The sequence below is a fragment of the Cervus elaphus genome, chromosome 30 (genome assembly GCF_910594005.1).
Source record: "Cervus elaphus chromosome 30, mCerEla1.1, whole genome shotgun sequence".
In the NCBI taxonomy this organism is placed as follows: Eukaryota; Metazoa; Chordata; class Mammalia; order Artiodactyla; family Cervidae; genus Cervus; species Cervus elaphus.
The window spans coordinates 27199113-27227061 of record NC_057844.1 but is presented as its reverse complement, the minus strand read 5'-3'; the positions used below and the strand labels follow the sequence as shown (position 1 = coordinate 27227061).

Here is a 27949-nt window from a genome sequence, read left to right as displayed (position 1 = left end):
TTAGCATTGCTTAGCTATTGCCAGAGGAATCTTTTAGAGCTAAGTCAGGTCTTATTACTCTGCTGAAATATCCCCATGGTTTTATATCTCATTAGAGGGAGAAATCAAAGATGAAGGATCTGAGGCTTGTAGGACTGAACTTAGACTCAACACCAAAGCTAGAAATGAAACACTGAAATGGTTCCCTTACACCAGATGTTTGTCCCATGCTCTACACAGCCTGGGTGACGGGCTCCCTCCTGGACCTCCACTCTACTCTCCTGCCACTCACTCTCTTTCAGGGACAGTAGCCACCGTATCCTTCCTCGAAAATGCCAGGCAGGCTCCTGCCTCAGGACTTCAGTAATTCTTCTTGTCTTTGTTGGATGCTCTTTCCCCAGATGACACATTTCCACATCACCTGGGTCAATCTCTCCTTTCTCTCTCAAATATCAGGAAGATCCTCCCTGAAAACCCAACATAAACTTATGTTGCCCACCTCATCACTGCCTATCCACTTATCCTTCCTTTATTTCCCATATCACATTTGCCTTTATCATCACCTCATATAGTGTACGTTTGTACATTTACTTGCTCCCTGGCTGTAACTTAAAGGTAAGCTTGGTGAAAACATGACTGCCATGTTTGTCATAGTATCCTCAGAAACTAGAAGAGTGCCAGGCATATAATAGGCACCTAGGAATTACTCACTGAACTAGTGAATGACGTTGTCCTCCCTGACCTCTGGAGGCAAATAAATTGTGAAGACACAGACATATAAGTAAAACGAGCACTGAACCAAATGAAGGGGAGTGACAGAGACAAGTGTTGAATTTGTGCTCGGTATGAAATTAGACAACCTTAAAGGTAGAAATTGAAATGCTGAAAAAGAGCTTCCAAGCATCAGGAATGGGGCTTATATTATATTCCTACCTGAAAAATGGGGTCAGGAAAGGAGGCCAGATGCATGAGCCATCTAAAAATCTCTCCCCCGTCGAATGATTGATGGTGAAGATGTTTTCAGTGGCACTCACTGCTGGCTGTCTGAGACAACCATAATTTCAAACATGTTAGACATTTGCACTGGGAAATCCAGGAGGGCCTGAATGGATTTATGCCAATCAGAAGACATCTATTTTTAAGATATTATAATAGAAGCGGAATTTCCTAGATATCCTGCTAAGATAAATTTTCAGAGCAGCCTTTATAGACCCTTAAAAAGTCTACGAGTAGGAGGACTTCCTTGGTGGTCCAGTGGGTAAGATTCCAAGCTTTCAATGCAAGGGGATGGGTTCAATCCCTGGTCAGGGAACTAGATCCCACATGCTGCAACTATTATAAAAAGATCTTGTGTGCCACAACAAAAAAGATCTTTCAAGCTACCATGAAAAGATCCTGCATGCTCCAATGAAGACTGATGCAGCTAAATAAAATAAATATATTTAAGAAAATCTATGTGTGTGAAAGACAAGGACTTGGCTATACCCCTGGTGCTTGGGCTCCCAGGGCTAAAAGGAACAGCCCCAAATGCCACTGACCCATTCAGCCTCTTTGTGTGGAATCAGCAGAAAGGCACCTCTTCCTCCTGGGGATGAGGAAGCCCTTGCCCAGGTAGTGTGCCCCCTGTCCAGCCCACCTTACACAGGGGGCTGTTATTTGTGGTGGCTGAAGGAATAGCGGGATGGTTCAGAACAAACTGAGTTGACTGCTGGCCCTCAACATTTCCACCCCAGCAGCCTTCCATGGCCTCCAGCTTTCTGAGCTCTCCAGCTGAAAGAAAGGACTCCAAAAGCCACAAGGTCTTTCTCTCTCAGGTCCTTCAAATTCTAGATGAATATTTCATCACAGCACCTGATGCACGGGATCTTCACGTCCAGTTTTTGCTTCCCCCACCTGTCTCCTGGCTCTTCACACATCTACTGAGAGGTCTCTGGGCACACCAATGCCACAGAGCATCATGATTAAAGGCACTATTAAGGAGTCAGACAGGCTTCCCTGGAGGCTTAGCTGGTAAAGAATCCACCGGCAGTGCAAGAGACCCCAGTTTGATTCCTGGGTTGGGAAGATCCCCTGGAGAAGGGATAGGCTATCCATTCCAGTATTCTTGGGCTTCCCTGGTGGCTCAGACAACAAAGAATCCACCTGAATGCAGGAGACCCTGGTTTTGATCCCTGGGTTGGGAAGATCCCCTGGAGAAGGGAACAGCTACCCACTCCAGTATTCCTGCCTGGAGAATTCCATGGACAGAGGAACCTGGCAGGCTAACGTCCATGGGATCGCAAAGAGTTGGACACAACTGATGAACAGACAGGCACAGGTTTGAATGTCAGTTTGGCTCATATCATTGTGAAAACCTCTTCATTTCCAGAAAGCTCCATTTCTCCATCTTTAAAATGGGGGTTAGTAAGAATAGCTATCTCAGGGTTTTTTCAAACTTTAAATAATAAAATGTACTTATATAGTGGCTGGCAGATAATAACAGTTATTATCATTGTCTGTTAGCTACTATTCTTAGTACTGTTAGTATATTTGACCATAACTCATACGAAGAGTTGAAATTATGAAAAACTCTAAGCTTTTGCTCTGAAAAGATGTAATTCCTCACCACTGCAATATATCCTTAAATTCTAAATACAAGTTACATAAGCCTTATAATCAGAGAAGGCAATGGCAACCCACTCCAGTGTTCTTGCCTAGAGAATCCCAGGGACATGGGAGCCTGGTGAGCTTCTGTCTATGGGGTCGCGCAAAGTCGGACACAACTGAAGCGACTCAGCAGCAGCAAGCCTTATAATTATAATTGCTGGTGGCTTGGCTGGTAAAGAATTCGCCTGCAGTATGGGAGACCTGGGTTTGATCCCTGGGTTGGGAAGATCCCCTGAAGAAGAGAACAGCTACACACTCTAGTATTCTGGCCTGGAGAATTCCATGGACTATATACTCGCACACTCAGTCGGACACGACTGAGCGACTCACTTCACTCAGAGCCTATTACATACAATTACACCTTTTTACTTAAAAATATGTCAGCATAGATACATCAGTTCCTTGTGATCTATTTTCCTCCATTTTTTCTAACTTTTCTGAGCTTTTCTGTTGTAAGTGTGTGTCTTTAAAGAGCATATTCTAGATTTTTGAAATCTACCTGTAAAATCCCTATTTTTAATTATAAATTTATGTCATTAGCATTTATTTTATTTAAAATTTGTGATTGGGACTGATTTCTACCATTTAGAGCTTTCTTTTTTATTTTTTTTTATTTTTGAAGACTACTGATGTTTGTTATTGACTCGTAGTGCAAAATACTTTCAATCTACCATGTTTTTCCTTCATTTCTACCTTTTATCAATTATTGTTTTAATTTTTTATTCTGTATTAGTTTGAAATATAGATAAACCATTTATTAAAGGTTACCTTTAAATTTTTAGTTTTTGTGCTTGATCTAACAATGTCTAAATTTGATCATTATCTCTCTTCCTGTAGAAAGGGAAGTATCTTTTCCTCCATCTCACATACCATTTGTGTCAACATTTCAATTCGCTTGCCTATCCCAGATTAATCATCATCGGCTAATATTTTATACAATCAGTGCTTTACCAACTTCTTGGTTCACGATTGTGTCTTATCTAGCAATAGCTCCTCTGGATTCAATTTCCTCCTTATGAAGTCCATTCATTTTTGTAAATGAGTTTTTTCTCCTAATTTTGTTTGTTTTGTTTTTATTTTTTTGGCTGCAGCTTGAGGCACGTGGGATCCTAGTCCCCTGACCGGGATTGAACCCACATGCTATGCATTAGAAGCATGGAGTCTTAACCACTGGACCACCAGAGAAATCCCTGAAGTCCATTTTTAGTAATTTACCCCTGTGCCTCTTGACATTAAAGCCTAAATCTCTTGTTGAGACCAGCACCAGCACCCAGAGTAGCTGCAGCATCAACTAATGAGTTTTCAGCTCTGGTTTCCCAATCCACCTTTAGTGGCAACTGAAGAATTTCATTTCTCTCTTTCAAGCTCAGATACGCAGCTAAAGAATGCCTATCCTATCATATTATGTATTTCAAGGTATTTAAGGTGGAGTTCATTTTTACGTGATGAGATGTCACCATTCCTTTATCTAGTGTATATTACATGGCAGGCTGTATCCTAGTGTCAGAAATAGAAAGATGAAAATGAAATAGTTTGGCCCTCAAGGAGCTTAAAGTCTAACAGAGATAGTTATGAAACAAATATATGTAATAATGTATCTTAGGTCTTATGTTTGATACAATGATCAGATTCTACACTATATTGAGCTCCTTAAGAATAAGTACATTGTCTTAGTGTCTTTCCATTCTTATATCTAGGGGAGTACTAACACATAGAAGTTGCCTAATAAATGTTTCTAGCCTGAAAGTATGAGCTACCAGGGAAGCCCCATATGAACTATAGAGATCAATATTTTCACTGTTATTTATTTCCACTTTTTAATTCATGTAAAGTAAGATATTTATTCTTATCTAATTATAGAATTTTTATAAAGATTTCATTTTAAAGCTGTTCAATTTTTATTGTAGTATTAAAAATAGCTCATAATTAAGTCCTCATTCCGTGTCAGGCATTGTTCTTGGAACTATCCAAGAATTACCTTATTTGAATCTCAAGATAACCCTAAAAGGTGGGACTTTGTGACAAAGCCTGGGTAACAGTTGAAGTTATATTAAGGGCTAGTTTTAATTAGTCTGACTCTAGCTTCTGTGCCTAGGTACTATGTATGTGTGCATTTCTTCAGTAGTAATTTCCAATTAGAGATTGCCCTTTGTTTTAACAGCTACAGTCTATCTTTGCAGAATTTAGACCATTTACAATGTGATTAGTGTCTTACTGATTGATTAATTACCATTGGACTAGAAAAACCCCTTCATTTCCAATGACTACACACTACGCTGGTTTTACCGCTCCTGTTTTCTGAAAATGCATGCTAGAACACACTTTAATCTGTGGCCTATCTCTCATCCTTAGTTCTCCTATCACCTTCCACCTAGGAGTGGCACAGTAACTACTCTAATGAACAACCCCAAACACTTACAAATAAACCACTTAGTAATAATCTAGAATTTTTTAATTTAGACAGGAACCAAAATGTAGCATATTACTTCATAGAATTTGCCCTTAAGAACTGGGCTAATATTAGCCCATATATTTTCTTGTCACCTTTGCTGTTCTCCATGAGTTCTCAAAAAATTATTTACAGTAGTTATGGAATTATATCTGAAATTATTTTAGTAACCTAATATGTCATTTTTCAATAGTCAATAATATTGAACTTATTAAAATCTTCTAGATGTTATTTTATTGTCCTGGCTTTATATGTCCTTTACTGATAACGTTCTACATTTCCAGTTTGAATTTTGTCTCTTTGATAGAGAAAATCTAAACAAAATGGGAGTTGAACAGTTCCACAAAGACAAGACTTACATTTGCCATCCTCAGAATAACAGTATTTCATAGTCACTCAACAAACATTTACCCAGCACACACTATGTTCTAGGTACTCTTCCAGAGGCCATAAACAGAACAATAGGCAAAATGGACAAAAATTCCAGATTGCCTACAATGGAGTATTATGTGACATGAATGATCTTTTTCTACTCTGAACTCTCTGTCTTTACAGATCCCAGCAAGCCTTTCCAGTCCACCCCCACCCACTTCTGCCATCTTCAACATTACCACCAGCAGACAGACACGTGTAGACATATATGACCCTCAAGACACACCAGATTGCTCACTATTTCAGAATCTAATCTTGCATTTTCCTATTTCTGTGCCTTTATTGTGGGTATCATCTCTACGTAGAAGGGCCTTCAACCTTCAAATCCTACCAATAATTCAGAACTGCTCATAATCTTATCTCCAGGCCATCTTTATTCATCTTAATACAACTACAGGTCTTCATTTCATGCTATCTCAGTATATTATGGATTATAGTGATAATACCTTTTATGGTCTGTTTTGGATTGGAGTTACTTGTGTGTACAGATATATCCTTCTTAAGTTATGAGAAATAGAACCAGGGATTAAGAGACTTTTTATATCTTCCAAATTCATACAGTGCCTAAATAGCACAATACATAGAACTGGACATGGAACAACAGACTGGTTCCAAATAGGGAAAGGAGTATGTCAAGGTTGTATACTGTCACCCTGCTTATTTAACTTATATGCAGAGTACATCATGAGAAATGCCAGGCTGGAAGAAGCACAAGCTGGAATCAAGATTGCTGGGAGAAATATCAATAACCTCAGATTTGCAGATGACACCATCCTTATGGCAGAAAGTGAAGAAGAACTAAAGAGCCTCTTAATGAAAGTGAAAGAGGAGAGTGAAAAAGTTGGCTCAACACTCAGAAAACTAAGATCATGACATCTGGTCCCATCACTTCATGGGAAATAGATGGGAAAACAATGGAAACAGTGAGAGACTTTATTTTTGGGGCTCCAAAATCACTGCAGATGGTGACTGAAGCCATGAAATTAAAAGACGCTTACTCCTTGTAAGAAAAGCTATGATCAACCCAGATAGCATCTTAAAAAGCAGAGACATTACTTTGCCAACAAAGGTCCATCTAGTCAAAGCTATGGTTTTTCCAGTAGTCATATATGGGTGTGAGAGTTGGTCTATAAAGAAAGCTGAGCACTGAAGAATTGATGCTTTTGAACTGTGGTGTTGGAGAAGACTCTTGAGAGTCCCTTGAATTACAAGGAGATCAACCCAGTCAATTCTAAAGGAAATGAGTCCTGAATATTCATTGGAAGGACTGATGCTGAAGTGGAAACGCCAATACTTTGGCCACCTGATGCAAAGAATTGACTCATTGGAGAAGACCCTGATGCTGGGAAGGATTGAAGGTGGGAGGAGAAGGGGACAATAGGGGATGAGATGGTTGGATGGCATCACCGACTCAATGCATATGAGTTTGAGTTAACTCCAGGAGTTGATGATGGACAGGGAGGCCGGGGGTGCTGCAGTTCATGGGGTCGCAAACAGTCAGACACAACTGAGCAACTGAACTGAACTGAACTGATAGAAAACATTTTCAATAAAACTTGGTAACTAGAACAATTACATCACTTTATCTGCTGTGTAACTTAATTTTAACTTATTTATTCAGTTTTTTTTATTCATTTACTCAAAAGATTTTAGTTAGTGCCTTTTAGTTTTGTAGTTTAGTCGTTAAGTCCTGTCCAACTCTTTTGTGATCCCATGGACTGCAGCCCACCAGGCTCCTCTGTCCATGAGATTTCCCAGGCTTGCATACTGGAAGGGGTTGCCATTTCCTTCTCCAGGGGATCTTCCTGACCAAGGGATTGAATCCAAATCTCAGTGGCAAGAGGGTTCTTTACTGCTGAGCTACCTGTCCCAGTTAGTGCCTAATAGATGCCAAGCACTTTCTCAAGAAATTGAAGCTACGTGGATGAGTGAAGCAGACAATAACATTTTTTACCTAGTTTTGGAATTATTTATGTTAGGGCTCATGAAAACTGATAAGACACTGGAGCATATATTAAAGTGGCAGAGTTTCTTATGGAGATTGTTAAGTGCAGTCGACTTCATGTCTTGAGGTTTTGGAATAAATTTTTCCCTGGAAGCTGCGGATGGAGGCTTTTATCTCAGAATGTTCCCTTCAGGTTTTTGGTTTTATGCATTAGTATGCATGAGGGCAAACAACCAACTGAGTCCATTGTCCACCTCCCCACTCTTTGTTATTCATTCAAACAATGATGCAAGTAAAAGGCTTCTATAAAAATCATTAGTTGTGGGAATTATAGTAGATTTAACACATTCAACAGCCCTTTAGACCTCATCTAAAGTAATCTATTTTTCCAGGAGCTGAAAGAGTTTAACAACCTAGAGAGGTCAGTTCTCTGAAAAGGATCTCAACAATATCTGGATTGCTTGCATTTTTTGAGAAGGGCAGATACAAGGTAATTTTGTAAGGAAAAAATTTTACTTGAGGAGCAGAAGAAACCCAAATTAGCTTTTTATCCCCCAGAGAATAGTACCTGGAGAATGTCAGAAGGATTGGGCAAAATATAAATGTATAAAACAGACCTTAGGAAAGCCTGGAATTATAAAGTGGCCACTCCTAAGAAAAGACAGGAAGATATGAAGATATGCATCATTCATCAGCAGCCAAGTTCATAACCCTCTGTCGGCTCTCTCTTCTCCTCCCCACTGCCTCCATTTGCTTGACACCTCCAGCCCTCCTGCAAGATACCCAGGACAGGGCCCCCAGAGAGATTCTTTCTTAAACTGACCTGACCACTTGCAGAAATTTCACCATTCAAACTTCTGCACTCTCTCGAGAGCCCTAATGCTATTTTTCCAACTGGATGACTTCAAATGGCCCTTATTTCAGCTGTGCTGAAGTCAGAGGAATTAGTTGCTTCTGATCACTGCTTTATGCCAGTGAGATGCCCATGTGAAGGGTTGAAGAAACTCATCTTTCTGTCATTATTACTCAGAAGCTCCTGGAAGTCAGTTTGGATCAGGAAAAGAAATTCAAGCATAAGTAATAAAACTGTGTTTATCACTGAGCAGCTGAAGGGTGAACGACACAATTGGGGATGCTCTGACATCCCCAGGGTTCCAGGAAGACTGGCTCCTCCCCAGGATGCTTAAGGATCCCTGGTCTATCTCAGACAAACTATTAAGATGTGGAAAATGCCTCTCCACCTCCACGTCAAGCACTGACCACCCTCCTCCTGGAAGATGGAGCAGCTGGAAGGTGAAAGCTATACCAGAACAAAATATTCCACTCGGGTTTCCGCCTTTATCTGGGCCATTGGCAGTCAGCCCAGCCATGAAAGAAATATTGCTGGACTGGGCTGAGGCAAGGAATTCCGTCAGAAAGGATTATAGGCTGAAGGAGCTATGGGGGAGAGACTGCATTGAGGGCTTCTGGCTGGAGGAGGAACTAGGTCTATTTTGAAATGAGAGCAGCTGCCACCCTTAGAAGCCCTCAGGCCTTCATCTATTTTAATAGGGTTTCTTCAGTGGAGGCTTCTCCTGGTGTGGGGTTGGTTTATCATTTATGATAACCCATTCTTCAACATAAATTCAAACATTTCCTTTCAGATTCACTGACACTTAGGAAACATGATTTTATATTCCCTTCACTGAACAAACACATATTGAAAGCTTACAGTGTAACAGGCTCTGAGCATTAGTCCTGAAACCAGAAGGGCAGAGCCTGTCTGACATGGGCTTTGCATTCTGGGGTGTGGGCTTCTTGGGAAGGTGACATACAGAATAAGTAAAGCAACAAAGATATTAATGTAATTTCTTACACCCTTCCTGGGTAAAGAAACTAAGACAGGGCTTTGTGATTGGGTGACTGAACTAAAGATAGATTTTGATTTTTAGGATGAGGGGTCAGGACACATCCTGCTGAAGAGATGACCTTGGAACTTGGGAGTCAACTATAAGAGCAGTCAGCAAAGATATGTGGACAGGATACTGTGATGGAGGGTTAGAGAAGTAGAATATTTAAAACAGAACTAAAACTGGTAGCTTAAATATAATAAAAATATGGACTTGAGAAAATGGATAGAGAAGAAAAGCTTGACATTTCATAAAAATATTAATCAAAGAAAGTAAGATATATGAGAAATAGGATATTACAAATATAAAATTTTTAAGTATTTTCTATTCATATGTATATGACATTATAGCTCATATTATATACAATTTCAAAGTACAATACATTTTATCAAAAATTATTTGTATTTGTTGTTGTTGTTCAGTCACTCAATTGTGTCTGACTCTTTGCAGCATGCCTGGGTTCTCAGTCCTTATCTATCTCCCAGAGTTTGCTCAGAAATAGACTTTGATTCATAGTTCACTTCTTAAATTTGAAACTTTAATCTTTTCAACTTAAAAGCATGATAACAATGAAGAAAGACTGGTCACCAAATTTAAAGACCTGAAATAATCTTGCCTGTGCTAGGACACTGCCTATAAGAGTGAGCTCCCAAAGTCAGCTGTTACTTACCAAGTTACAAAAACAAACACCTCTGTCTTTAAGGAGTTCAAATGTTGTCAAAATGTTTGCTATATCATAAAAATATGTCATTAAATGTAAGATGTAATGACTACAAGTGAAGTACAAACAAAGTTTCCTAAAAGCATCTGGATATAGTGATTCATGGTGGCTCAGATGGTAAAGAATCTGCCCGCAATGCAGGAGACCCAGGTTTGATCCCTGGGTTGGGAAGATCTCCTGGAGAAGGAAATAACAATCCACTGCAGTATTCTTGCCTGGAGAATCCCAGGAACAGAGAAGCCTGGTGTGCAACAGTCCATGGGGTCACAAAGAGTTGGACATGACTGAGTGAATAACACTTTCATTTTCACAGTGATTTATTCCAAAAGAACTGGCAAAGGCAAACCAAAAAATACTGAATTCAAAGTCCATGGCAAATGATCTCTGAGAACTGCAAAAATGTTGTTATGGTAATACATTAGGAAGAGCTGACAATAGTATTTCTAAGTGATTTACTTTTCAGCTTAACCAACTGACTGGCTTAAAACTATTAATACAACTCAATCCAGACAGAATCTAGGAACTAGAATGAATAATATCTGAAGTCTGTCTTGATGCTTTGCATCAAAAAATACTCTATTAACTAATATATATTATTAAGAAAATGTTTATTTTGACTTTTCAAGAGGGATGTTAAAATTATTTATAAAAGAAACAAAGTACAAACAATAAAATTAATTCTTGTTATCTGTGTTCTTTTGTTTATTAGATATGTATTTGAGAGGCTGCTAGGTATCAGGTCAGAGAAGGCAATGACACCCCACTCCAGTGCTCTTGCCTGGAAAATCCCATGGACAGAGGAGCCTGGTAGGCTGCAGTCCCTGAGGTCGCTAAGAGTCGGACACGACTGAGCGACTTCACTTTCATTTTTCACTTTCATGCATTGGAGAAGGAAATGGCAACCCACTCCAGTGTTCTTACCTGGAAAATCCCAGGGACGGGGGAGCCTGGTGGGCTGCCGTCTATGGGGTCGCACAGAGTCAGACACAACTGAAGCGACTTAGCAGCAGGTATCAGGTAAGAATACCAAAGAAAGATGTAACTTTTCTTTAGTTTGTTTCTGGTGTATCTGGGAAGAGAAAACAAATGCTGTTCATGCAAAACTTGGAAGACAAAACACTCTGAGTCAGTGACAAAATGAATGATATATGTCAATGTTCACTTCAATTTGTTGAACTGTCAACCCTGAGACTCTACTTGTGGGATGTTTAATGAAAGACAGCTTACACAGTTAACATGACTTAATTTGAGGAGATGCGTAGTGTTTATTTTGCTATACAGCAAAAAGATGTAGCCAAGTAGCCATACAAATGACCACTCTCAGTGTTATTATTCTGTAACCAAATAAAACTTCAGCCGTCTTCTCTTCTAGGTTCTTCAGTTTTTTCAACATGTTTAACCAGTGTTGATAATTTCCCTGATAAAGTATAAATGCAGCCATGCGGGCACCCTGAAAACCTCGTGTTTTATCACAAGGTTCAGATTTTATTCCCGATACCTAAGAACTTCTTGTATTTCCAGTCCTGCTTTCTTCACCATGACTTCAAGTCATAATTCACTTGTGAATTCTCTGCACCTGCAGCCCCAGCCCCAGACTGAGCATTGAGTCTTGCCCTGCTGGGGAACTGGTTCGGACCACGGTCACTTCACTGTATCAGGAAGTGAGTTCCCGCATGGAAGACAAGCACTTGGAGAAAGACCCCATCTGTAGTGAACTCTGAATGAGTGAGAAGTAAACTCCACAGTTAAGCCAGTGAAATGAGAAGTGAACTTGGCTATGAGGCCCCCAAAATGGGGACATGTTTGTTATTAAAAGTACAGTTTAGCTTATTCTGATTAATAAAGGCACTGGAAGATTCACTGAGATGATACATTTTTGAGGATAAGTTATTAAGGAAAATAGTCAAAGTTTGAAGTCTACTTTGTCCTCAGTGAAAAAATATCACATTCCATGAAAAAGGAACAGAAAACCATAAAGAGAAATAATATACAAAAGTATAAGAAAAAATAGGGAACAAGTTGAAATAAGAAAGGATTCTAAATAAATGTAAGTTAGATACTAGAATTAAAATTCAAGATGATCTCCTGTAAAGCAGGGGGAAAGGCAAATAAATAGAATGAGAGAGAGTAAGGTAAATGTGGAAATCAAGAAAGAAAAAAAAAAGAATAATCAGAGATAACTGAAGGAAATGTTTCTTGGTTAACTTTTAAAGCTAACTTGGCAGATTGAAAGAATTTCTCAACTAACGACACACTTTGGTTTGTTTTGTGACATTCTAAATGAAAGGATAAAAGTAAAATATCACAAGATGTTGACCTGTCTCCAAATTGTGCTTTGGCTAGTGATGAGGCCTCATAAAGTTTACTACTAAAAGGGCTGAAGATCTACCAGAAAGAGTACTTTTCAGTTAACTCCTATGTGATGCTCCCTTGAGTCTAATAACACTCAGAACAGCTTCCACCCAAGAGCTCTTGCCTCTCAATTTATTTGGCAGAAACTCAATGACAAGATAGAAAATCTGACATACGTATCAAGAGAAATACAGTTCTTTCTTCCCCTACCCCGTTTCCACCTCCAGCTCCCTCCCTGGAACTTCTCCCTTCTACATAAATGTTCCTCTCTTCTTTGTTATATCTGGCTTCAATTTTATAATTACTTTATTGTGTATCACTATTTCTCATTATATAACATATCTTTCTCTTTTTATTACCAATAGAATCATCCAGAAGCTTTATCTCACAAGAACCATTCTAGGTGCTCAGCTTTCTTTTTCAGACACTTGGCTAGTCTAACATTGTACAACTTAGTACAGGGGGCTTCTTCTAACTGGTTATTATGTGTGACCCTCAGTCTCCATCAGTCTTTCCTTTCTTTTCATAGTATAAGATTCTATTGTTTTCTGTAACTCCAGATTATTCCTAGTGCCTTATACACATCCTCCATTACTTATTCTAGAAGTGAAAATAGTTGTCTATACTGTATAGCAATTTTTATACTTAAGAGATAAAACAGAACTATCAAACACACCAACAATTGTATGCAAATGGTAATAAAGCTAGATGAGCCTCAGGGCGCTCATCTGCCACATGAAAGACTGGATGAAGACAGAACAATACTATGAAACCATGGAGAGAATAACATCTGAGGTCAAGAACCTTAAGCTCAGCCAAATTGCTATTCATGTATAAAAACAGTCTCTGTCATATAACTTCCTAAGGAAAACTTCATGTAATTCATTTCCCCAAAAACCAAACAAAATTTAAGAATCTCCAAATGGGGAATGTCATGTAAGCTATGAACTAGTTAAACTGAGTTAAACATCCATAACTTTGGAAATGTGGTTACAAATGGTAAAGCAGAATGTAAACATAAAAAATTCTTCCCAGTGAAGAAACATGGTGCAAAATGTAATCTTTGGCTCCACACCCCACACGAGCTTAGAAAAGTCTGGGTGTTAACTGGGGTGGAGACAGAATGACAGGCCATAAATTCCTCATTTCACCCACAGGGACCCAAGAGATACCATTTCATTCTTGAACTTTCATAAGTAGAAAAACTTAGAGGTGCATTCTTGGAGTTTGTCTATTTCTTTTGCTCCTTACTCCAATACTCTGGCCACCTGATGCAAACAGCCAACTCATTGGAAAAGACCCTGATGCTGGGAAAGATTGAGGGCAGGAGAAGGGGGCAACAGAGAATGGGATGGTTAGATAGTACCACCAACTCAATGGACATGAGTTTGAGCAGACTCCAGGAGACAGTGGAAGAGGAGCCTGGCATGCTGCAGTCCATAGGGTTGCAAAGAGTCAGACATAATTTAGCAACTGAGTAACAACAACAGAAATGAGGTTTGACATGCTGACTTATGTATCTAAAATTACAAAGAATAAAAATGTTAGGTAAAGGAATTTTGATTTAAAGTCAAATTCTGACTTCTGGGTATTCCAGTCTTATCCAAGTCTTTCTGGTGACCCCAACCCTGTCTTAGAACTAATTCTACACAGAATCTTCCAGCTTCAAGTATGTGCCCCCAGAATCAGCCTCCCTCTGCTCCTGGTTCCTTCATTCACCTGAGAACATAACTTTTCTGCCTACACAGCCCTACCTGTGCCTTAAGCTTCTCAGTTGACATTCTTTCCCATATAGTTTGCATTAACAGGTTGTCTACCAGTCCTTCTAGAATACAAGGCACACAGCACCCAGCAAAATTGCCCATTTCTCCCAGGCACTTAATACAGAGCAGTAATAAGCAATATTCCACTCACCTGTTTCTGCACCTGTTTTCTATTTCTCCCCAGTTGCTCTGATAGCTAGCTCCTGATGTAATGTCTCCTTAAAAGGGATCCTTCCTACAGTTAATGCTCCCCATCCCGTCTCCTCACACTAATAAAAGCAAAAACCAGAATAATGTTAACAGTGAACAACAGCAGCCAAAAGAAACCCAAAGCAGCACACTGGCCATATTTTATATTTGGATTCTAGTGTCTATTTGCCTGGACTGTTATTTCTTTCAGGCCTAATGCCTAGAGGTACGCGCTGATCTGCCAAGCTGCTTTAATATTTAGTGAGGCGCCATAGCCGACTAATAATTTTTAATAGCTTGTCCTCTATTGATTTCAACCCACACACTAAAGCACCTAATAAAAATTTTAAAAGGATAGGTGAAGGGACATAAGGACAAAAGAAAGTTAATAGCCTTTGTCCACTTTCATTTGAAGAGATAAAGAGGATTATTTCAACTTATAGGCAGAGTTTGTATAATAAGACAATTGCTGACTGCATAGTCTTTCAACAATGGCTTTTCTTTTGATGAGCTTCAAAATATACATTCTTTAACTGATATGAAGCAAGCTCTGAAATTGGTAATTTCTGATGAGGCATAGATGGGTGGGTGGGTTGCATAAAACCCTTGTGGACACAGTAATGAAATCCCTAACAAGTTAATGAACTTCTAATGTTGACAAACACAATCCCCACATACACTAAGATGATCTGATTGGCTATGGGGATGCAAGAGGTAGAGCAAAGATTGGCCTAAAAGAGGAGGCATGAATTGCAATTCCAAGGTGGGGGAGTGGAAGGAAAAAATTAGGAGGTTGGGATTAACATATACACACTGCTATATGTAAAATAGATAATCAACAAAGACCTACTACTCTACAGCATAGGGAACTCTCTGAGAGTCAACATTCTGTAATAACCTATATGGGTAAAGAATCTGAAAAAGAATAGATGTATGTGTAAGTGAATCACTTTGCTATACACCTGAAGCTAAAACAACATTGTAAATCAACTACACTTCCATATAAAACAACAAGAAAAAAAGAAAGGCCAGAAAGAACTGCAGTTTCAGAAACAGACTGGAAAACCTCCCTGCAGCCTTAGGCTTTATGAAGGCCAGTGACTGTACTTGTCCCTGGGTATGACTTGAGGGAGAAAGGAGGCAGCAAAGCTATTTGAGATGCATTATATTAGAAGGAAAGGATTCATTTAAAGCAGCCCTCAAACTTAGCATGAAAACAAACACCATCAAAGGAGACTTACCCCCCAAAAGGAACGTAAATGAAGTCCTCCTTTGGGTCAGAAACTCTCCATAAATTCTCCAATTTAAACCTGCTCAATAATTTACTATCTCTATTCTCATGAATGTTGAGGTTAGCAGATTACCTAAGGGGTGATTTCTCTCAGGCTAAGTATCAGGAGGCTGAGGGGAACAGAACTATTATAGACATTTAAACCAGGAAAGGCCAGGAAGGGGGTGGTACACAATGGTACTTATGTGTCCTTGGTAGATATGCCACAGGGCAGTGCCCTATTTGTGCTGAAAGATATTTTTGGAGACATCAAAAGTGGTGCAGGGAAAGGATTGTTTACAACACTGAAGCGGGATTTAACAGGCTGCCATTTAAACCCATATGTTCAGAAACAAGAGGCCATCAAGCTTTCCTACTCAGCAAGCAAGCATGTGTTCATCACCTGCAGGCCACACACAGAGCTGGCAGCATGGGGACACAAAGCAAAAAGGACATAATTTCTTCCTCAAAGATAATTACACTGTTACTGTAAAAACCAAAGACACTCATGAACCAGTGCTGGGGAGAAAGCAACATGACATTTCAGTGGAGCATTATTCCAGGCTTGGAGGAAAGCATGGAGGAAAAGCCCTGGACTGTGTATCAAGGGCTTATTTCTAACAGCTGGGGAGTCACAATGGGAATGTCTATTGTGTATTCAAGGGGGCTGAAGTCTTGAAGATGTGGTGGGAGGAAGAACAACCATCCAGTTTGCCAGGGACCACAGGGGTTTCCTGCAATGTGGGATTTTCAGTCCTAAAACTGGGACAATCCGGGGAAAGCCAGGATGAGTTGCCAACACTGTAGTGGCTCAAGCACAAGTGTAAATCAAAATTCTTCTAGCACTGTCTCTGCGAAGCAAGTTATGGACAACTGCTCTTTGTATTTTTCTTATCTGAAAATAAATTTAATCGACTATAGATTAAAGATAGTGTATTAAAGCCTTTAGAATATAGTAGGCACATTATTTTTATGGTGTATTCTATGTGCTATAGCAGGGCTTTAGTTAGGAAAGCCTCAGTGGATTTCAGAGGAGGAAAATAATCACTATGTTTGGGATAGAAAAGGAAAGATTCAGAAGTAGAGTGACCATCCCATTTTTCCTCCAAGCTGGGGCACTTCTGAATGACAAAGAGGGTGTTCTCACTACGTATGTGAGGCAATGTGTATAAACTATATATATTTCAGACCAACCAGAAGTGTGGTCAGCAAGCACTGAATTTAGGATTTGAAGGAAGAATGGAAATTAAATGGCAGAAACGCCACGGGATGCAAACACCAGGAGTCATGTAGTGTTTTTAAGAACTGTGACAAGAGAAGACTGATCAGTCCTTGCTAAAGAATTCTTCTGAATGAAGTTTGAGATAAGAAAAGGGATAGAAAGAAAGGATTCCTGCTGTAGAACATCTTACATGAAAAAAAAAAAGTTTGGTTTTATCTTTTAGACTATAAGGAGCCATTGAAAGTGTTTGAGTAGGATAGCAAAATACCAACGTAGCAATATTAAGATTAACTTGGCAAATTGGAATGGAGGGAGACTTTAAAAATCAAATGGGTAAATACTAAAAGCAATATTCAGATATAAGGTGAAGTGACAATGGTCTAGGGCAGAAGAAAACTATCTAAAGTAAGAAATACGTGGAAGAAAATTTGAGAGGGCTTGGTCATAACTCATTATGGAGAAATAAGAGAGAACTGAACATAATTTAATCGGTTGAAAGCTATTTGATTAGAAAGAAAAAAACTGATGCTGGTGACAAAGACTGATAATACATGTCAAATAATTTTCAAAAGTATCTCAACATGCTTTCACTGACAAGCTCTCATCAAGTGATAATATCATCATAGATGCAGATGCTTTGACAGGATGCAACCCTGGGACCTTGACTTTGTAATCTATATTGAATGACAGCTGCAGAAGTGGGTGGGCGTCACTGACCTAGGAGTCCAGATGGTCAGGCATGACCTGAAATCACATATCAAGCCCAGCAAATCCAGTTAAGAAAGAGAAAGTCAAGTTCATTTGTGGATACAAGTGGGATAAGAAGGGTAGGATTCAATGTCAGAAAAATCAGATCACAGAAATGAGGAAACCAGACAAGGACACTGAGGAAGTTATCTGAGCCAAGAGAGAAAGATGTGAGAAGAAATGAATGGGGGCAGTGAAATGATGGTTGAACGGGAAGGAATTTGACACCTACAATTAGTCTCATGACAGGCACCAAATAGGCCACCCTAAAACATGCCACTTTGGCATAAGTATTATACTGAGCTGAAGGGAACTGAGAATCAACAGATGCAGAAGAGTTCTCTGCCCTCCTCTCATCTGCCTCAAAGCAGGGCATAAGTTTCCCTTTGAGGAAGGTACCTCCCATTTCAGCCCCCCTCATTTCTCACCTCCTCCCCCTAAAAGAGAAGAGCAAAATTCTCACTGAAGGGGCAGCTGACATCAAAATGTTTTGGCATAAATAAACCTCACTAAAATAACCCCTGTTTTCCATCAGTTGCCCCATTTATTTCCTAGTGACTCCCCCACAATTCATTGACCCTTTAAGCCCAAATCCCCTTTTTTTGCTACAAGGATATATAAGCCCCTGAGTATAACCACTTCTTTGAGTTCCATTTTTTTTCTGTGAACTTCTGTGCATGTAAAAATTAATAAAGTTGTGTGCTTTTTCTTCTTGTTAATCTGCCTTTTGTTAGTTTAATTTGCAGTCCCCAAGTACCAGACTAAGAGGGTAAGAGAAACATTTTTCCTCCAAGACACTCATTTTACCATGAGAAAAATCAAGGAAATTCCAACTTGTCTAACTGCAAGTCTCTGTATGATATACCAGAACTCCCTCCATATCATACTTCCCAGCAGAAGCAGAAAATGATTTCAGAGAATGGATGCTCTGAGGTCACAGGAGACACAGGGTCCTCAGACTGGCTGAGAGGAAAGGGAGTGGAGAACAAGGCAAGATTATTCTAAAGCAATGTGCCACCTAATATCTCCACAGGTATAACTCCTGAGGGTCAATGAACTGGCTGAGAAAAAGCTAGTTCTTTTTTTTTTAAATTATTTAATATCTTAATTTGTCCTTTCGCCAAGCTAGTACTTTGAAGTACATAGTAACCCCAAAGTACATAAATATCCCCAAAGCTAAAAATGTCACATCTTCAACTCTTGGATCAGCTGGATATAAAATAATATTGAAGTAGGGATTCACAATAACATATTATAAAGTGTTATCCTGTCCTACCCATTGTTGTTTAGTCGCTAAGTCGTGTCTGACTCTTTCATGACCCCATGGACTATAGCCCGCCAGCCTCCTCTCTCCATGGGATTTCCCAGGGAAGACTACTGGAGTGGGTTGCCACTTTCTTCATCTCCCCTACTCATCCTCCATTGAAAATTGCAAAAAAAAAAAAAAATTATTTTAAATTAAACTCTAAACTCTGGAGAAATTGATCATCTGTGACAGTCTCTATAGAAGAGTATGGGAATCAACTAAACAGAAGCTGAAAAATGTCTCAGGGTATAATTGATAACATGATGAGACAGGAAGAACAATTTCAAGTATGAAGTTAAATCCGAAACTTCTTACTTAGAGAAAATGCAGAGGCTTCTCGTGTCTCATAGGACCAATCTGCAGAACTATTACAGTTTGAGGAAGCAAGAACCAGAGAATAATTGTTGTTGTTTGTTTATTCTTGACAGTTTTAAAGGACAACTTCTCTTGGGGAGGAAATTTCTGTTTTCCTACTTAGAAGTTACTTCTAAACCCAAGACTGTTCCAGAAAAGCTTTTTGGCTCTTTCTGAAACTTTGGAAAAGGATTTTGCATAAAATTGCATAATCTGTTTACTTAGTTGCTTCAGTATATTAACATTCCTCAAATTCAGAGGTTTAAAAACATCACTGATAATGAAACATGTTCAGAAAAAGTGAAAAAAAAGTCACTGTTACAAAGGTTAGTTGCCAGACCAGTGAATGAAAGATCAACATTTTGTCCTTGATGGTCTCTGAATTGGACAGCTGCCATTTTCAGCATGAAAGCCTATTCATTGCTGATGTGATTTTTTTTGTTAAATGTTAAAATGACCCAAATGTTTTCTTGAATTATAGCCCAGGCAATTTAAGCACTTAGGTCTGGTTAAAGCACTGGTTGCCAGATTTTCTTAGTGCATTATCCACTAAACCACATGTACTGCAGAGAAAGCCTTAATTCCTATTAAAAATTTAAAAGTTGATAAAAAGAATTTGCTTTTGTGTAAGAACAAACTCATCTGTTGATTCACTTGCAGTATTAAAGGTTTAATAATCTCTTACATGAGAATTAAAATATAAAAGCATTTGGTACCAATGCTATATAATACTTCAATTCTTAAAGAACTTTTTGAATCATGAGAATCTTTCAAGGAAAATAGGAAGAACAGATACCTGGAATACATTACTAAAATTAAGGTAAAATTATTGTACACCATTAAAATTTGTAATCTCCTGTTAATGAAGTTTTAAAAGACAGTCCATTTATTGCAGGAGAGCTTAGGGAAAGGAAGTAGTAATTATCAGAATATATGTCCCAAATCATTATTCTACTTCATTCTTCATGCATTTAAACTGTCTCCCTCTGCTACAAGAGTCTTTTGTAATAAAAGCAGAAGATTTTGATAGCCAACTTAATGTAAATTTAGATGCAATTCACAGCAAGTTTTAAAAGAAGGGAAAAAAATCAAATTTTATTAGCAAAGTTTCAGATTAATTTGTGGCAGAAGGGTTAAAATACATGTTAGTCTGGTCTTATTAACAGATAATTGATTCTGATTCCTAAAAGACAGTTTTTCCTTTTTTATGCCAGGCATCTAGGTTGCAAAATTAGGTAATGTTCTTGCGGAAGACAGTGTAGCAAGAAGGGTCTATGCAGGCTTCATTTATTTATCCCTTTCTAAAGTTATTTCTACTCATAATAATAATAAACTTTTGTGTGCCTACTGTGACCTAAGCACTTGATAAGCACTATCTTGTTTAAGCCTGACAGCAATTCTATGTTATCTGAATTAATATTTTCCTTATTACACAAGTGAAAAATTGAGGACTCAAAGAACTAAGTTGTTCAAGGTAGTTCAGCGAGTAAATGGTATGTCTTGGATTTGAATCTAGGTTCGATTGACACTTGAGTCTGTGGTTTATTACTGAGCAAAACTGCAGTCATCAAATCATCTGATAAATTTCTTCTGCAAAGTCGGAAAACTTTTCAAATTGGACCAGCTATCTCACTAACATTTTTCTTTCTTTACTGCCTATAAATGATGAACCTGCCAGCAAAAATAGGCATAAGCTTATCAGCTGTTCCACTTTTAGCAGAATGATACTCTCAAAACATGTCCATATATTTAGAATCTTGTATCACTTCTTTATCATGTCTGTAACAGCTTTATGATCTATTTGAGAAAAATAAAATTTTCCAACTCACCCCTCTGGCTGACTTGTCAATCCACAGCATCCTTCTCCAGTAACATCCGTATCTGAAATAGTAAAAAAGACTTAAAGACATTTCCAATAAACCACTTCTCTGAAGTTTTCCTTTGCTCACTCAGAAAAATGAGGCATTTTGGCTTTGACACTATCTTAGCACTTAGTCCTTACTGCCATCAGAGAACAAACCACAGAACATTCTAAATTATTTGCTGGTGAATCATCTTCTACCTGGACCAGACTCCAGATCTCTTAGCTTTCAAAGAATCTGTATGGTGAACACAGTAAATCCATTTTTGATTATTCTTTCATTTTTTGAAAGCATGTTGAAACAGTTGATTATTACTGCAATTTTCTCCTCATGAACTTGCTCAAATTAGTATTCTAAAAAGCAAAAACAGTGCTCTTCACTTTACAAATGGGAAAACCAAAGAATGGTTTTAAGTACTCTACCACAAAATCACAAAGTATCCAAAGCTTCTGCTTGAGGAAAGACCTTTGAATAATAGAGAATGCCACATACTGCATTGCATTCCATTTCTTACTACTCTAAACCGTAAATATTCTAGAGAACTTTCATAATTCAGAGAGGGGAAATTAATACTTAGATTTTTGAAAACTAGATATTTGATGAACATCTTGAAAACTGTAAATTATATAAATCTGATATAATATAAAATAAAAAAGAAAATACTACTTAGCAAAAACAAACTCAGTTTTCCCTTAAGGGAAAACATAGAGATCTTTTAGAAGATTTAAGATTCATATTTGTGCTTCTTTCTGATAATTGCTATGAATCATTCAGTCTTATTGAAGTGTACAATTACTACATATATAAATAGAACATTCTCATATATATGTATATGTTGATTTTTATATTTTTGTGTCATCAATGTAACTAGAACTTTAAAATTCATTTATTAAAAAAAAAAACAAGATATTTGAGATTTTAACCAGCTTCTATTCTGCCTAGGGTTGACTTCCCTGGTAGCTCAGAGAGTAAAGCGTCTGCCTACAATGCAGGAGACCCAGGTTCAATCCCTGGGTCAGGAAGATCTCCTGGAGAAGGAAATGGCAACCCACTCCAGTATTCTTGCCTGGAAAATCCCATGGATGGAGGAGCCTGGTGGGCTACAGTCCATGGGGTCACAAAGAGTCGGACACGACTGAGCGACTTCACATTCTGCCTAGAGCTGTGAAATAAATGAGTAGAGATACACAAGATTAAGATATTCTAGGAATGGAAGAGTCACTATAAAGTAACATGCTCTGACAATTCTAGAAACTCTAACCTAATCTGACAGGATTCTTCTCAGCTATGAGCCTGAGGATGAAAGGCAACTATTTCCAACCTAAACAACTTCCAAGACTGGAGAAATCTAAAGCTGTAGGATCTCTTGGCTACCACAGATGCTACCATCAAAAGGCTTCAGAAGGGAGCTTTTTTTTTTCCCCTCAAATGATTAAGGAAAGCCCAGCATTTATTGAAGGGTGCTAAGCTAGGAGAATGGGCAGCTAATGCTCAAAGACCCAAACTCCACACTGGTTTTCAAGTAATGGTTTTAAAAAGCAACAGTTGGGGTAAGGATTGCACCTCACGAACTTTTTTTTTTTTCCTGCTTGGTTGGTGGTGAGATAATAGGATGGTGGTGATGTTTCCAAAATCTTAATCATTAACCTTCTCATTCCAATCAATCTGGGGTCTATGTACTTGTGGTCAGCATGTAGTCGCAATCCTCAGCCTGAGGGGGGCAGGTCTTAATTTCTGAAGAACAGCTCAAAGACATGCATCAGATCATTATGCATGTAGAAGGGAGTTCACTTTTGCCCCTGTAATAATGTTCTTGTAGGGCTTATGCATTCACATGTGGACATGTGCACAGTGCAGTACTTAATTATTGTTCATAGCTAAGAAAAGAGAAAGATAAGCAAGCAAGTGTACACAAAAAAGTGTCAATATATCATCAGTCACTGAAGATGTTGGACAACAGGCGACAAGACATAGAGAGCGAAATGACTGAGCGATTTTACTAATGATCTTCATTCTGTCTTTTGGGAATGCAAACAATCATATCTTTTATCTCCATAACTAAAAGTTTTATTTAACACCAGAAGCAATAGTATCCATGGTAGACAGAAAAAAATAACCTCCTGAAGACATCCATAATCCCCAGCACCTCCATAAATATGTCACCATATAGTGGCAAAAGGGACTTTACAGGTGTAGTTCAAGATCTTCAGATAGATTATTTTGAATTATCTCGGTGAGCCAAATGCAGTCACAAGGTTAGCAGGAGGGGTAGAGATAGAGAAGGAGATGTGAGGATGATGATGATGATAGAAGTACAGGTCAAGGGGATGTTGCCATGAGCCAAGGACAATGGTCTGCCTCTTGAAGCTAGGCAAGGCAAGGAATGGATTCTCTCATGAAGCCTACAGAAGGAATGAAGCGCTACCAATACTTTGATCTTAGCCCCATAAGCCCTATTTCAGAATTCTGACCTTCAGAACTATAAGATAATAAATCTCTGCTGCTTTAAGTCATTAAATTTGTGATAATTTATTACAGCAACCATTGGAAACTTATACAATGTCTTTGTTGAATATCTTGTTTCCATCGATGTCTTCAATCTAAATATGCATTTTCTTTTTCCAGGGAATAATCTATGCTAAGGCCCTATTTTGTACCATAATGTATAAAACATTTGTAAGTTAGTGTCAGGATATGCTTTTATACACCAGGGAATTACCTTCAACTAAAAAGGTTAGAAATATTAAGAAGTCCTAGAAATTGTCATTTAGGAAATAATTCCTATGTTTTTGTAATACATCCTTCATCCTGGTTCAGCCCTCATCCTCTTTGACATACAAAGAGAGTAGGTAAATAATTTAGACACTGTGACAGACACAATGGGGCAGTGCAATCCGGATGGCATAATGCCTTTGTAGAGGACTGAGGTTGTGTGGGGTTATATGGCAGCCTGTGCCAGAGAAACCAGCAGATGCCCAAAGATGCCTTATAAGCTGTCATGAAGTCCTGCTACCTAAGCAGCATAAAATGCAATGATAATGAAATAGAAAACTAAACTAAGAAGTTCAGTATGTCCTATAGCAATCTGGCAGAAAAACCATTGCACCAATGTGATCTGCAGCCCAATGAGTCTAGTTTCAATGGGAAATCAATTGGCTGCTATCTCTTTATCTTAAAATACTGTCACACTATGATAGATCAGTTGACTGCTCTATCCAGGTGATTCCACCCAAGACTTGAGGTATTCTACCCAAGTATCCTTAGTGACCATGATAAGAGCAGGTAGATTTGGGAATCCTTTAGGCTACCAACAGTTTGTATAACAACTTATTTCTCAGGATTCTTGTACTTTTATTCATCTTGGACTCAGCCCCACTCAATATCAATTGAGTTCCACTCAATATCAGGTCAGGAGTCTAGACAGCAAAATTTATACTAGAGAACTAACGTGACCACTCCCTATTCACATGCTCTCCCAACAACGTGTCAGGGATCATTCTTAGCATGGTGGTCATTTGGTAATCTTCCCAATAGGGAAAAAGAATTTTAAAAAATGTAAATGAATGATTTGAAAGGCCAAGTGGAATGCAGGTACCAAATAACTAGTTACATTTTTACCTGCCTTCTTCTCCCAAAGGAAGTCTCTCTCCTGAAATTTCCAACTCTAAAGAAAAGGAAGGGAGGGATCCCATTACAGGTTGGAAGGGTACTTCTTGAAAGTCAATCATAGTCTCTGTGTCTCAGCAGTTGGACAAGGGCTGGAGGATATTGCTGGATTGTCTATGTTGGTATAGCCTTGGTTAAGACAAAAAATTCTACATTCCTCGATAAAGAGAAGTCTATTACACAAGCCACTGAATTACTTGGAGAGCTAAAAACTATCAGGTATCAGTTCACTGGGGGGATGTAAACAGGTGGCTCGGATGGTAAAGAATCCACCTGCAATGTAGGAGACTTGGGTTCATATGGGTTAGGTGCTTTCTCATTAATGGAGATACAGACATGATTAGGGCAGAGCACTTCACAGACAGGCATGAGGAGAGTTATACTTTTGTAAGTTTAAATCCTGGCTTTATCTCTGAATAGCCATTAGACTTTGAACAAGTTCTACTGTTTCCTTCTCATCTACAAAGTGATGATATTAAAGCTCCTATTACCTAATTAAGGTAGCTGGATACTGTTTCTGCTGAGTAGCTTATAATCCGATGGGGGAGATAAACACGCACACAGATGCCTAAATGTTGCAAGAGAGGTGTATGCAGTTATGTGGAAGCACAGGGGACCTAGCTAGAAGGGGACCTGAAGAGGAATTTGTAGATGGTGGAAGAGCCTGCAGTCCAGACAAAACCCTGATTTATCAGATCATTTAGCCCAACATGTTCTAACAGAGAATCTTACCTACACAGTCTAAAAGGGCAGGCTGAACTTCCAAGGTTCTCTTTCTTGTTTGAGAGTAAACTGAAGCTAATAAAACAATGTACTTACTTTCATTTATTCTTTCAGCTCCTATTTGGACAAAGAAGTAGCAAGCATCAGTCAAGGCTAAGAATTTTACTGAAATGCTAACTCCAAGGCAGGAATTCAGCTGCCCCTTACTCTTCTGGCATTGATTGAGTCTGATTTAATTGATTAGCATGGATTCCTTTCTCCATATAAACCTGCTAGTGTAGATTCAATGTTAATCAAAATATACTTCAAATGATGAAATTGGGCCGATTTGAATTAAGTAGGGAAACTAGGAAATAATTCCTGTAATTATAATATAATTACAATCTATTTAAGAAATGTAAATTACATTGGGATTCCCTAACTGGATGCCCTTTTTTGGCCATTTTATTAAATGGCGTAATTCTATTTGCAGTAGTAGGCCTACAACTATCACACGAGAAGCTTACTGGCAGATCATCAATTTATATTGTATTCATGAAATAGCATTCCTTACTAAGTTGTCTTGGTCTTTTGTACAATTAGAAGGACATTCAGAACATGGGACCTATTGGGATAGAACAATTCTTATGGTTTTCAGAATCCTAAATTCTTACTTCCATGTAACAACTGCACTGAGGGTCAGTTTCTCCCCTCTATTGAATCCTACTTTTCTAACTTTCCAAGACTGTATTTCCCAAGAGTATTACCCAGTATACCACTCTGAAAGTGATCTTACTTCTCAAAAGTCTGTTTCCAGGTAACCCATCCTAACCTGGGGTTGTCAATCAAAATGGTCCCCGTGGGAAGCTTTATATAATTCTAATTATTCTGCCCTTGCTCAGAACCTACTGAGAATTACATTTGAAGGTCTGTTTTTAGAAACAAAAGCACATTTTTGGGGAGATCTGTCCTAAAGTGCCAAATCTTTACCAACTGGGAGGTATGTATGTATATGTTTTGGAAAAGGCTAAAAGTTATTCTAAGCTGAATCTGAAAAATAAGATTTATGATTAAACTAGAGTCTACTATTTAGGACACAAAATTAGGTGAAGCTAAAATGTGTTGGGTATAATTTGCTAAATGCTGATCAAATGGGTTTGGAAACAATATCGAAAAAGATGCTAAATGTGTTTTTAGCAACAGCAACATCAGTAAAATGAATGTGTATCCTCTCAAGAGAATTACTTAAAATGATAAATCTCATGTTTGTGTATAGCTTTGTGTATAGTTTGTGTATAGCTTGTACCATTCTCATGTTTGTGTATAGTTTGTGTATAGCTTGTACCATTCTTATTAAAATATCAGTGTCATCACTTTATAGTCACACTGAAGTTGCAACTATGGAATTCTAGTTAAAGCCTATTATTCTCCTTCTAATTATAGTTTTAGGACCGAAGAGCTTCATGGAAAAATGTAACTTAAGGACCTAGGTTGCAGGCTCTGAATAAAAGAAGGGGTTTAAAGAGCACTTGGTATTTTTCCAACACAAGGATTTCAGCATACTTATAGGTTAATGGCAAGAATTGTTTGACTCATCACTAGCTCCCAGTTCAGTACCTGATACACAGTGGATCACTGTGGCGATAACTAAATTATTCAATTATAAGACAAATGCTAGAGACAAGCAGGATTTCTAGGACCCAGCGAGCAAAAAAACACCCAAAATTATAAGCAAGATGTTATAAGTATAATGATTATATCTTGTATTTCTGTAGCTTATTTATTATATTCATATAATAAATACAAGGGTATCCTGTGTATTTCCCCCAACTTCATATTTTCTTTAGTTATCAGCTGGATCCTAAAAGTATAAAGAATCTATATGTTTGTGTGCACTGATACCAGGAGCTAACTCCTCAGCAAGTAGTAGGAGAACCCAAGATATAAAGTGGGTGGGGGTTATTGCAAAGAGAAGAGAAAAGCTGAGGAATCCCCAGGACCAGGAGTGGAAGGGGGAACCTAAGGAATAACCCCAGCCTAAAAACAGGGCCCAGGATTCTCAAAGCAGGATATGCTCACAGTTTACCAAACAAGAAGCACTGATGTTACAATAACCAATAGCATATGGTTAAGTTGAAAAAAGAGTTGATGATTTGTGCTATATGACATAAGGGCAGATATCATTATACACTGGGAAAAAAAATCATGAGATCTATAAAGAGAAACTGAGCTACTGCTTGAAAGAAAGATTATTAGATCTTCCAGGACTGCACAGGGAAGTGCTAGAGGAAGAAAGCATTCCCAGCAGCAAGAGTTTAAGTGAAGGCTCAGAGGCACAAAGAGCCCAGACTTCAGTGGCTGCCTCGTGGCGGCCACATCCTCTTCACAGCATTGACAGAGGGTTCTGTGGACCTGCTGAGCCAGATCTGGGCAGGCACTGGGAAGGCTAGAGATG

General features: G+C 38.5%; 1 long non-coding RNA gene across 1 annotated transcript in view; it reads right to left on the bottom strand.

Moving 5' to 3' along the window:
- Positions 1-27949, bottom strand: part of LOC122686614 — a 546075-nt gene that overhangs the window by 181791 nt on the left and 336335 nt on the right. Inside the window, exon 7 of the long non-coding RNA XR_006338856.1 lies at positions 21094-21145. This is a non-coding gene — a long non-coding RNA (uncharacterized LOC122686614). The remainder of the gene's footprint in view (positions 1-21093; positions 21146-27949) is intronic.